The 12,287-nt window shown below is 45.8% G+C and overlaps 1 pseudogene; it reads left to right on the top strand.

Annotated features, from left to right (window-relative positions):
• The first annotated feature begins 9,063 nt into the window (after positions 1-9,063).
• LOC132485255 (large ribosomal subunit protein uL22-like) lies at positions 9,064-9,619 on the top strand (annotated as a pseudogene).
• Positions 9,620-12,287: the final 2,668 nt, after the last annotated feature.

Here is a 12,287-nt window from a genome sequence, read left to right as displayed (position 1 = left end):
GAACAGTCAGAGTTGAAAAATACTACTTTGGAGGCTGAAGCAGCAGCAGGAATTGGGTGGTCAGTTGCATGAATCCCTGGCCAGATGGAGGAAGTGAGGTGGCCACAGGAAGGTGGGGCTCCTGGCTTGTAAGCGTCTTCCTTCCTTGTGCTTCCTGCCTCTCCTTGCTGTCACTTGCGTTTTCTCTCTCTTTTATTTTCCTCCTACCAATCCTTCCACTTCCCAAATCCTCATCTCAAAAAGAAAAAAGCTAAACAAACTGAAAATCAACAACTCTTCCTACATCCCTCAGAAAACTGAGGTCACAAGGCAACCATCACCCTGAAAATTGGAGCGACAAGAAACTACAGAGAATCACAACCTACCAGGGGCACAAGTTCACAGCTGGAGCCAGTACCAGTGGGAACACTTCAATGTAAGTGACAAATTGCTGGAGGCTCAGGGCGGACTAGCTTGAGAGTTAAAAATTCCAAGGGTGGGGGTGGGAATGGGGGTGGAGATGGGGGTACTTCTAGGGGACCTCTGCTCTTTTGTTTATTTCCTGAAGCCGCATCAGATTCTCAGGGTGAAGACTAGAGAAAAGTCTCCTTATACTTCCAGCAAGTAGAGGGGAGAAGAAGGTGTGGCTTCTAGGAAATAAATCTTTCTGAAAAAGATGTTGGAATTAGTAAACAACCTCAAAATTGAACAAGTAGTGTTTCCCTGGTGGCGCAGTGGTTGGGAGTCCGCCTGCTGATGCAGGGGACACGGGTTTGTGCCCCAGTTCGGGAGGATCCCACATGCCGCGGAGCGGCTGGGCCCGTGAGCCATGGCCGCTGGGCCTGCGCATCCGGAGCCTGTGCTCCGCAACGGGAGAGGCCACAACAGTGAGTGGCCCGCGTACGGCAAAAAAAGTAAAATAAAATGCAGGGCTTCCCTGGTGGCGGTTGAGAGTCCGCCTGCCGATGCAGGGGACACGGGTTCGTGCCCCGGTCCGGGAAGATCCCACATGCCGCGGAGCGGCTGGGCCCGTGAGCCATGGCCGCTGAGCGTGCGCGTCCGGAGCCTGTGCTCCACAACAGGAGGGGCCCCAGCGGTGAGAGGCCCGCGTACCGCTAAAAAAAAAAAAATTGAGCAAGTAGGCAACTAACACACAATCAATGATGGGTTATTATATGCTAGATGCTGCGGATTGAGAATAAAACTGGCTCCCTCTCCTCCAGGAGCTCGTGTTCTAGTGGGAAATGCATATGTGCATACAACTGAAATAACACAACCCAGATTGGGACTTGAACCCGCAGTCTTTTCATTGACATCACACACCTGGTCTCAGGACTTGATGAAGCTCAGGTTCTTTATGTCTCATCCCAGAAAGAATTCAGTGAGAGATAAAGTGATAGGTAAGAAGTGGATTTATTTAGAGAGATACACAGGTGGTTAGTTTTTATGGGCTGGGTAATTTCATAGGCTAATGAGTGGGAGGATTATTCCAACTATTTTGGATAAAGGATGGGGATTTCCAGGAATTGGGCCACTGCCCCATTTTTGGCCTTTTATGATAAGCCTCAGAGCTGTCATTTAGCATGCTAACGTATTAAACAAGTGTATAATGAGGCTTAAGGTCTACTAGAAGTCGAATCTTCCACCATCTTGGACCTAGTTCGTTCTAATCAGTCTTTGTCACATCCTCAATGGCTATGTCATTCGTTTAAAGGTTGTGCCCTGCCCCCTTCCCTTCTGTTTCACAATGATGCCAGAGGTTGATAGTTGCTGCCCCTTACATCCTACCTCTGCTTCTTCCATAGTAATAGAACTCTCCTTTTTAGCTGAGCACATGCTCCCCAGAATAAAGATTATATTTCCCAGCCTCTCTTGCAAGGTAGGTGTGGTCCTATGACAAAGTACTGGCCAGTGGGGTGTAGTGTCCTTACTTCGAGCAGGTGTCTAAGCCCTCACCCCCGTAACTGTGAATATGACCTCATTTGGAAAAAAGGGTTTTGCAAAGGTAATTAAGTTAAGGATCTGGCTGTGAGCTCACCCTGGATATGAGGGGCAGGGGCTCTCCATCTCCCCTTTTCTCTTGTCTACTGGCTGGAAAGCAGATATAATAGCTGGATCAAAGTAGACATCTTAGACAGTGAGGTGGAAGCCTCAACCGATCGCCTGGGTTCCTGATGACTGTAGAGTCACCATAGTGTTACCGAATTAAAAGTCTTATGGACCCTGCTCGGGCCCTAGCCCGAGAGCTGAGGCTCTCTGCCTTGGCGAGGGAGAGTTCTTTTTCCTTTCGTGTTCGAGCAGCCAAATAACCACGGAAGCTGAGATCAACACGGCACAAGCTTTATTCAGTGACCAAAGAATGGAGAAACGGGAACTAAGTTCAGATCAACTTCTCACCCCGCTGGTGAGAGGGATTTAATTTTAAAGAGTAAAGGGAGGAGGAGGGAGGCTAATGATGGGGAAGCATATGAATTAATTCACCGGGAAAGGCTTCTTCCAAGGGAGTGGGTTGCCACCACCTTTTTATCCTTTTTCGGTCCTTAATGTCCGGTCATGGTCGCTGGTAGGTATGTCATTTAATATGCTAATGTAGTAAAATCAAGGTGTAATGAGACTCAGGGTCTGTTAGAGGTCAGATTCATTGCCATCTTAGTCCCAGCTGGTTCCACCTGGTTTTTTGTCTGTAGCTTCCCTTCTTATCTCTGGACCCTTTAACTTGAAGATTTATGTTAACTCCTGCGCAAGGTGGGAGTTGGCAGGTTTTGAGCAAGGACACTCCTGCTAAAGGTGAGGGTTGGGGGGTTGTGAGCAAATACCTGGAGAAGCTCCGGTAACGACAGCAGCCGACATTTACGTAAACTAAGAGAAAAATAGATTTGTAATTTGGTGAAGCCTTTGTGGCTTTTGGATTTCTGTCTCTTGTAGCAGAACATTTTACTAACAAATATACCAACTAACCACAATAAATCTGCTTCTTTTTATGCCTCTCATAAATATTCAAAATACAAAGCAATATATTGGGCAAGTTCTATTTCACTTAGAATAAAATATAGACTCCTTTAAATGGTCAGAAAGGCCCCGGTGCGATCTGACCCCTGTCTACTTGTCCAATCTCATACCACTCTTCTCTGGCCTGGCACAGGGTATACTGCAGTGTTACGCCTGTGTTCCTTCATAACACATATACCTTGTGAGGACCTATTATGAGCTACGTGTGCAGTGGGCACACAGCAGCAGACCTAGCCCTTACAGCCAACTTTTTTTCTATATTGCTTATAAGCTAATTTATTTTCCAACTCAGAGCCTTGACCCATGCTCTTCCCTCAGTCTAGGGCAGGGCTGTCCAATAGCACCTCCTGCATGATGGAAATGTTCTTATCTGTGTTGTCCGATATGATAACCACTAGCCACAAGTATTGAATACTTGAAATGTGGCTGGTATGTCTGAGAATATAAATTGTTAATTTTACTTAATTTTAGATTAATTTATGTTTTAAACAGCCACACGTGACTAGCAGCTGCCAGGATGGACAGTACAGGTCTCGACCTCTCTACTCCCTGAGACACGTAACTTACTCCTTGAGGTGGTTTTAGAACATGGTCACTGATTCTTTGACACACCTCTAACTGAGAGATGGGGTCTATATCTCCTCTCTTTGAATTTGGTTGGGCTTGTGACTATATGACAAGTGATTTTTTTTTTTTTAAGATGTTGGGGGTAGGAGTTTAGTAATTTATTTATTTATTTTTGGCTGTGTTGGGTCTTCGTTTCTGTGCGAGGGCTTTCTCTAGTTGTGGCAAAAGGGGGCCACTCTTCATCGCGGTGCGTGGGCCTATCGCGGCCTCTCTTGTTGCGGAGCACAGGCTCCAGACATGCAGGCTCAGTAGTTGTGGCTCACGGGCCCAGTTGCTCCGCAGCATGTGGGATCTTCCCGGACCGGGGCACGAACCCATGTCCCCTGCATTGGCAGGCAGATTCTCAACCACTGAGCCACCAGGGAAGCCCGACAGAAGTGATTTTAATGTGACTTCTGAGGCTAGGTAAGAAGAAACCTTGCAGCTTCTGCCCTGGTCTTTTTTTTTTTTTTTTTTTTTTTTTTTTTTGCGGTACGCGGGCCTCTCACTGTTGTGGCCTCTCCTGTTGCGGAGCACAGGCTCTGGACGCGCAGGCTCAGCGGCCATGGCTCACGGGCCCAGCCGCTCCACGGCATGTGGGATCTTCCCGGACCGGGGCACGAACCCGTGTCCCTTGCATCGGCAGGTGGACTCCCAACCACTGCGCCACCAGGGAAGCCCCTGCCCTGGTCTCTTTAAGGTCATGGTCCTAGGACACTTGGTTTCAGGAAGCTCCATCACAGAACCCAGTCACCATCCTATGAGAAGCCAAAGCCACATAAAGAGGCCACATGTAGCTGCTTCATCCTTTGAGTCATCCCAGCCTAGGCACCATACTAGTTTCCTGTGGCTGCCATAATGAATTACCACCAACTTGGGGGCTTAAAACAACAGAAATCCACTCCCTTGCAGTTCTGAAATCTGCTAGAAATCTGAAATCAAGGTGTCAGCAGGTGTTGCTGCGCTCTGAGTCTCTAAGAGAGAATCTGTTCCATTCCTGTCCCCTAATTTCTGGTGGTATCTGACAATCCTTACCATTCCCTGGCTTGTTGACACATCAGCCCAATCTCTGCCTCCACCTTCACATCACTTTCCCCCATGTTTCTCCTCTTCTCAATTCTCTCCTTTCTCTTAAAGGACAACAGTTATTGGCTTTAGGGCCCACCCTAAACCCAGGATGATAGCATTTCAAGATCCTTAACTGTGATTACATCTTCAAAGACCCTTTTTCCAAATAAGGCCAAATTCACCGGTACTGGGGATTAGGACTTGACATATCTCTTTGGGAACCACTGTTCAGCCTAATACAGCCCCAGCCATGTGCATGAGGTGGCCTAGAGATTATTCCAGCCCCCAGTTGTTTAAGTTACTGCCAGACACTCACATTTTCCTGGCTCAGACCCTAAACATTGTAGAGCAGACATAAGCCACAGTCACCATGCCTTGTTTGAAATCCTGACCTATAGAACTTCTGAGCATAATAAAATGGTATTCTAAGTCACTGAGTTTGGGATGGTTTATCACACAATAATAGATAACTGGAAATTCCTGTTCATCTTTTAAGGGCCTGATCAAGTAACATTTCTTCAAAGAGGTCTCCTTAGATACCTCCTCCAAGTCTAAATTACATTCCCCTCTTTACTTTTCCTTTCTGGCACATATCACAATTTATAGTTATAAACGTCATTAGGTATTTTTCCTTTTTTTTGATTTTTTTATTTTTGGCTGCATTGGGTCTTCGTTGCTGTGCGCAGGCTTTCTCTAGTTGTGGCGAGCAGGGGCTGCTCTTCGTTGCGGTGCATGGGCTCTAGGCGTGCAGGCTTCAGTAATTGTGGCACGTGGGCTTAGTAGTTGTGGCTTGCAGGCTCTAGAGCGCAGGCTCAGTAGCTGTGGCTCACAGGCTTTGTTGCTCCGTGGCATGTGGGGTCTTCTGGGACCAGGGCTTGAACCCATGTCCCCTGTATTGGCAGGCAGATTTTTAACCACTGCACCACAAGGGAAGTCCTGTTTTTCCTTTTTAAATGTCTCCCCCACTAGACCTAAGTTCCATGAGGCCAGGGACCATGTTTGTTTCATTCAACACTACGTCCTCTGTGTGTACCAGGCACACAGCAAATGCCCAACCAATACCTGCCAAATGAATCAAATTCTGAGCTTTCTGTGACTGAATCTACAACTGACATTTCTTTGTCATCTGAACTGAAGCAGCTCTAGGAAGACATGATTTATTTAGCCTTTTTGCTCTCAGCAGATGAAATAAGCCAGCATGCAGCAAGTGGGAAGCAAAGTGTTCATTTTCCAAGGCTCAAACCTCAGTTCTTGCCATTACGGTTCTCTGCATTTGAATAATTGCTGTGGTTTTTAATTGTGGTGAAAACAAATGAACAAAAGACAAAGCTGGTCAGACAGCCAGGCTTTGAGAGACATCTCTAATTTTTTTAAGAAGCATCTGTGAGTTCACAAATGAACCTTAAACTGTCCTTGTATGTGAGTGTGAATCTCATGATACATTCTTCCATGAGATGAGAGCTTAATGACAAATCACAAAGCATAGGCTCTCCCTGGCATCTTTGCCATCATCCGTCTTGTTCTAGAAAGTGCATGGGTACAAATTCTGCTGTTACTTTTCTTGGAACAAAGAAAAATAGGACTTGGAACAGGAAAAAAAAAAAACAGAAAGAAAAAGCAAAATGTGCTAAATAATACCAAGAATGATCAGCTAAAACTTGTAAGCAGCTGTACAAATGAGCGTAGGGATAGAGCCTAAAATAAGTCAGGAGGTAGTAAGAATCTTAAAAACTGAGTATAAGCAGTTGGCGCTCACCTTTGTCACTGTCACACAGGTCACTGGTGATTGGAAGGACTCCTGACTCTCCCAGATGCATCCATCTTTCCCACTGTAGGAATTTTAACATGATCTGCAAGACCCTACATGATAATGTTCTGTGTTTTCTCGGATTCTGTATTTGTCTATTTGGCATCCATTAATCACAGCACCAAACTAAGGCTCAAAGTTGCTTACCCTTCGCTGTGATCTGGAGCCCACGCTCTGAACCACTTCCTTGTCTAACTCTCACACACCAAGCCGATGTTTTCCTTGCCCTAAATCACCCCAGGGCCAGGGCCCACCTCTATAGCCAGAGCCCGCCTACATTACTCAGACTAGCCACGCCTCTGCTGCTTCCTCTGCCTTTGCTGTGGAAACCCCATTCAAGGCTCTGGCAGGGAGGCTTTCCCCTCACTCCACTTCTGCCTTGTGACCGAACCCCGTTCCTCCCAGTGGGGCCCTGTGTGGCGTGGCATGCACCATCCCCCCAGGAACTGTAAGCAATACATTTTTCTTTCAATGGCATTAGCATTTCCACATCATCACTCGGTCACCTACATAAATTGAAATCCATGGTGGGTACAACTGAGACTGATCAGCCCTTGGGGCCTTTTACAGTCGCTGTTTCCTCTGCCGGGAGCCTGTGTCCACATGGCTCCTCTCTCACTACACTGAAGTCCCTGCTCAGACATCATGACCTCCAAGCAAGGCTTTCCTGAGCACACATCTAACTAGCATGCCAACCCCTCCCAACTCTAGCTGTCTATCCTTTGTTTTGTTTTGTTTTTTTAATTAATTAATTTATTTTAATTTATTTATTTATTTATTTTTGGCTGTGTTGGGTCTTCATTTCTGCACGCGGGCTATCTCCAGTTGTGGTGAGCGGGGGCTACTCTTTGTTGCAGTGCACGGGCTCTCATTGCAGTGGCTTCTCTTTGTTGTGGAGCACAGGCTCTAGGCACTTGGGCTTCTGTAGTTGTGGCACACAGGCTCAGCAATTGTGGTGCACGGGCTTAGTTGCTCCACAACATGTGGCATCTTCCCAGACCAGGGCTCCAACCCATGTCCCCTGCATTGGCAGGTGGATTCTCAACCACTGCGCCGCCAGGGAAGTCCACCCCCCTCCTTTTTTTTTTTTTTTTTTTTTTTTTTGGCTGCACCGGGTCTTCGTTAGGGCACATGGGCTCTTCACTGCTGGCTTCTCTCTAGTTGTAGCACATGGGTATGTGGGATCTTAGTTCTCAGATTCTGTATTTGTCTATTTGGCATCCATTAATCCCTTGGACTTGGAACAGAAAAGTTCCAAGATCCCCTGACCAGGGATCAAACCTGCGTCCCCTGCATTGGAAGGTGGATTCTTAACCACTGGACCACCAGGGAAGTCCCTAGATGTTTATCCTTTTGTCCTACTTTATTTTTGTTACTAGCTCTCATCACCACCTGACTCGTTTATTTTGTGTGTTCCCTCACTCTGCACCACATAGGACTTAAGTTTTACTAGAGCGAGGCACAGATTTTTGTTTTGTTAACAGCGAAGTTCCTACCACTTAGAACAGTGCCTGGCACACAGAGGGTGTAAAATGTCTCTTAAATGATGAAATTTTATTTTTCCAGAGCAGCTGGCCTGTTAATGAGTACATGAATGGCCGAAATCTCCTTCACATTTATAACTCTCATTGGGCCCGGAGATCCATGAGAAGCCAGTGCTCTGGATCAATAAGACATGAATTTCTAAAAGAGAGTAAGTGGTTCAAAAACATATCCTGGGGAATCGCAGGATAAAACCCCAAGCAAGCTGGTTTGTGGAATTAATACTGGGGGTTAGGACAAGTGAGCAATTACCATTCCGGAATTATCTGGCCCTCTGCCATTCCTCTGAAAATGTGCCTGGCATTGGGTTATGGGCTCTGTAACTCCGAGGGGATAAGGAAAATACTTTCCTTTATCATTTAGGAATAGCATCATGCCCTCCCATGAGGTTGAAGCAGGGTCTAGGAAGCATCTTAGCAAGGGTTGGCCCAGACACCCTTCAGTGTGTGCTGTGTGCTTTCCCTCCAGAAGGAGCCTAAATGACTGTGAATGCAGCTCACCAGTTGTACAACTCAGCTCAACACTGGTTCACACTTGATACTGGCAGCCTTTTCTCCCAATGAGCACAAACACTGCAAACACATTTCAGAGGAAAGCTGCATATCACACGGTGCTTATAATGATGTATCTCAAAAAGATCTGTATACCATGTAGGTAAAGAAAAGTCTAGCGATGCTGACCAAAACTATAGAGGCTTAAAACAAGGGAGGGGAGGTGGAGGGAAGAGAGGAAGGAAGGAATTTCTGCTCTCTGAAAGACAGGAGAACTTACATTCTCACTGGTATGCCCCATTGCCTCTGTGAAAAATGTCCCCCAAATAACTTTGATGCAAGCTGATATGAAGGCTGATCCACTATTGACCTTAAGATGTTTCCTTTACCTAACCCAGATGCTATCATTTAGAACTAAAACTAGATCAATTTTTCTCTAGTCTCAGAGGTTAAAGACATTATGAGATTATTGAAATGAAGAAAGTTAAAGAAAGGAGAATCAGAGAATAAGAATTTGTAAGTCTCCTTTTTCTGGTAAGCGGCCTGAGGTTACCTCTAAAAATGGTTCCCTATTCACTTGACCCAGAAAACCCCACAAAATCATGCAAGTCAAGAGGTTCAAATCTTCATGTTCACTTTAAGAACACTCGTGAAACTGCCCAGGCCATTAAGGGTATGCATATCTGAAAAGCCACCAAGTATCTGAAGGATGTTACTTTAAAGAAGCAATGTGTGCTTTTCCATCGTTACAGTGGTGGGGTTGGTAGGTGTGCGCAGGCCAAACACTGGGGCTGGACATAGGGGTCAGTGGCCCAAAAAGAGTGCTGAATTTTTACTGCACATGCTCAAAAATGCAGAGAGTAATGCTGAACTTAAGGGCTTAGATGTAGATTCTCTGGTCATTGAGCACATCCAGGTGAATAAAGCCCCCAAGATGCGGCACAGGACTTACAGAGCTCGTGGTCGGATCAACCCATACGTGAGCTTTCCCTGCCACGTTGAGATGATCCTTACTGAAAAAGAGCAGATTGTTACTAAACCAGAAGAGGAGGTTGCCCAGAAGAAAAAGATATCCCAGAAGAAACTGAAGAAACAAAACCTTATGGCCCGGGAATAAATGGCGCAAAAATATAAATGCAAATAAAAGTAAAAAAAGGAAAAAGAATTTGTAAGTCTCTCAGACTGTCAGGGGACAGAGGTCTAACAGGCAGGGCTAACCAAGCTCTCGTCTGCATGGATCCAGATAAAGTTGGGCCACAGCCACGCTGTTGTGTACGTGCCATCTGTGGCTCCTCTGTAACTGTCGCATTAACTGTTTGCAGCAGAAATGGTCTGCAAAGCTGAAAACATTGAATATCTGGCCCTTTACAGAAAAAGTTTGCTGATCTTCGGTAGCTATTAAAGGAGCAGCGTGACTTACCAGGCTACTGTGATCTTACTGAAATATTTCTGAGGACTGTGTAACATCCTTCACTTTGCGTCCCTCTTTATCAAGCAACGTCCTGAATGTAATTGGGCTTCTGGAGTATGTTTCTCTATTAAAGAAAGAGGATGTGCAGACTTGCTACACAGATTTCCAAACATCCTGGGCAGTTGCATTTCTCACTATAAACTACTAAACTGGGCTTCTGCCACAGTCTCTCATAAATTCACATGGTACGCCAGTTTTTAGGGGGTCCAGCATCCCTCTATATTAGGTCCAGACCTGAAGGGCTGGAAAACTGTGCTCTGGACCTGAGGTGACCCCTCGGAGTCCGAGCCCCACGCTCTGACCTCACACAGCAATCACACTCACATCCCTTAGCGTATCAGGGAAGAGTTTGAGCCAGGAGTAGGTTTGGTATTTGTGAACTTCAATTTCTAGGCCTCTTACCTTTTACATTTTTTTTTTTGGCTGTATTGAAGTAATTACATGAATACAATTTTAAAAATCAAATAGAAATACAGGATTAAAACAAAAATAAGGGCTTCCCTGGTGGCGTAGTGGTTGAGAGTCCGCCTGCCGATGCAGGGGACACGAGTTCGTGCCCCGGTCCGGGAAGATCCCACATGTCGCGGAGCGGCTGGACCCGTGAGCCATGGTCGCTGAGCATGCGCGTCTGGAGCCTGGGCTCCGCAACGGGAGAGGCCACAACAGTGAGAGGCCCATGTAGTGCAAAAAAAAAACCAAACCAAAACAAAACAAAACAAAAAAACCAAAAATAATATTCACTTCCCCAACGTCCTCCTGATCTCCAATTCCCACTACCCAGAAGAACAGTTTTCAAATCTTCTCATTGTATTTTTTCATATTTGCCTTCATAATTCTAAATAACACCAAATCATGCTCTTTGCAGGACAGTCATATCAAGTAAATAATGGGTCCCCCTCCCCTTTTTTTAAACAATCCCTTGGAGTTGTCCTACTCTGTGACCTGCACTGACTGATCTCTCGGCTTCTGTACAACTGTAACCCTGCAGCTTCCATTCAGCATTGTTTGGGGGCTTCCTACAGTCTCCTGTTTGAGTTTCCCATTTTCTAGACCCTGTATCTTTTCACTCTGAGTTGATGGAACACATGCTTCTGTTGTTTCATGAGAAAGAATGAATAGAAGATAAAATTTTTGTTGCCTTGCCTGTTTGAAAAAGTCTTCATTATACTCTCACATGTAGCTGGTAGTTTGTCAGGGTATGAAATTCCAGGTGACAATCCTGTCCTCTCAGAAGCTGTAGGCATTTGGCCATTGTCCTCTAACTTCCTGTGTCTCTGTGCCATTCTAATTCCTGATCTTTTGCATGCTTTTGAGGGCTTCTCTTTCACTCAGGTGTCCTGAAATTTTGTCACAATTTACGTTGGTGTGGATCTTTTTTTAATTCATTGAACTGGGCAGTTAGTGGTCCTTTTAAATCTAGAGGTCCATATGACTCAGTTTGGGAAATTTTCTTTTCCTTTTTCATAATTTCCTGTCCTTTTTTCTTTTTTATTCTTTTTCTGGAGGTCCTCTTGGTTGAAAATTTGGGCTGTCTTGATCAACCTTGTAACAGTTTTGTCTCATATTTTCTATCTCCTTGTCATTTTGTTCAGCTGTCTGAAACAGTTCCTCTATTGTATTTTTTTTTTTTTTTTGCGGTACGCGGGCCTCTCACTGCTGTGGCCTCTCCCGCTGCGGAGCACAGACTCCGGACGCGCAGGCTCAGCGGCCATGGCGCACGGGCCCAGCCGCTCTGCGGCATGTGGGATCCTCCCCGACCGGGCACGAACCCGCGCCCCCTGCATTGGCAGGCGGACTCTCAACCACTGTGCCACCAGGGAAGCCCCTTCTCTATTGTATTTTTGATACAATACTTGTCATCTTCTAGTGACATTCTTATTTCTGCTAGCATGTTTTTAATTCTAAAAACCTTATTCTTGGGCTTCCCTGGTGGCACAGTGGTTAAGAATCCACCTGCCAATGCAGGGGACACTCGTTTGAGCCCTGGTCTGGGAAGATCCCACGTGCAGCAGAGCAACTAAGCCCGTGCGCCACAACTGCTGAGCCTGCGCTCTAGAGCCTACAAGCCACAACTACTAAGCCCATGTGCCACAATTACTGAAGCCCGCGCACCTAGAGACCACGTAATGAAGAGCAGTCCCCGCTCACCACAACTAGAGAAAGCCTGCGCACAGTATTGAAGACCCAATGCAGCCAAAAATAAATAAATAAAATAAATCAACTTCTTTTAAAAATAAAAAAATAAAAACCTTATTCTCTGAATTAAAAAAAAATTTTATGGCATTCTGTGGTTTCAGCAATGGAGTATCTTCTC

Source organism: Mesoplodon densirostris, chromosome 3, assembly GCF_025265405.1.
Source record: "Mesoplodon densirostris isolate mMesDen1 chromosome 3, mMesDen1 primary haplotype, whole genome shotgun sequence".
Taxonomy (NCBI): Eukaryota; Metazoa; Chordata; class Mammalia; order Artiodactyla; family Ziphiidae; genus Mesoplodon; species Mesoplodon densirostris.
The sequence above is the reverse complement of the archived record's forward strand: the minus strand, read 5'-3'. Positions and strand labels throughout refer to the sequence as shown.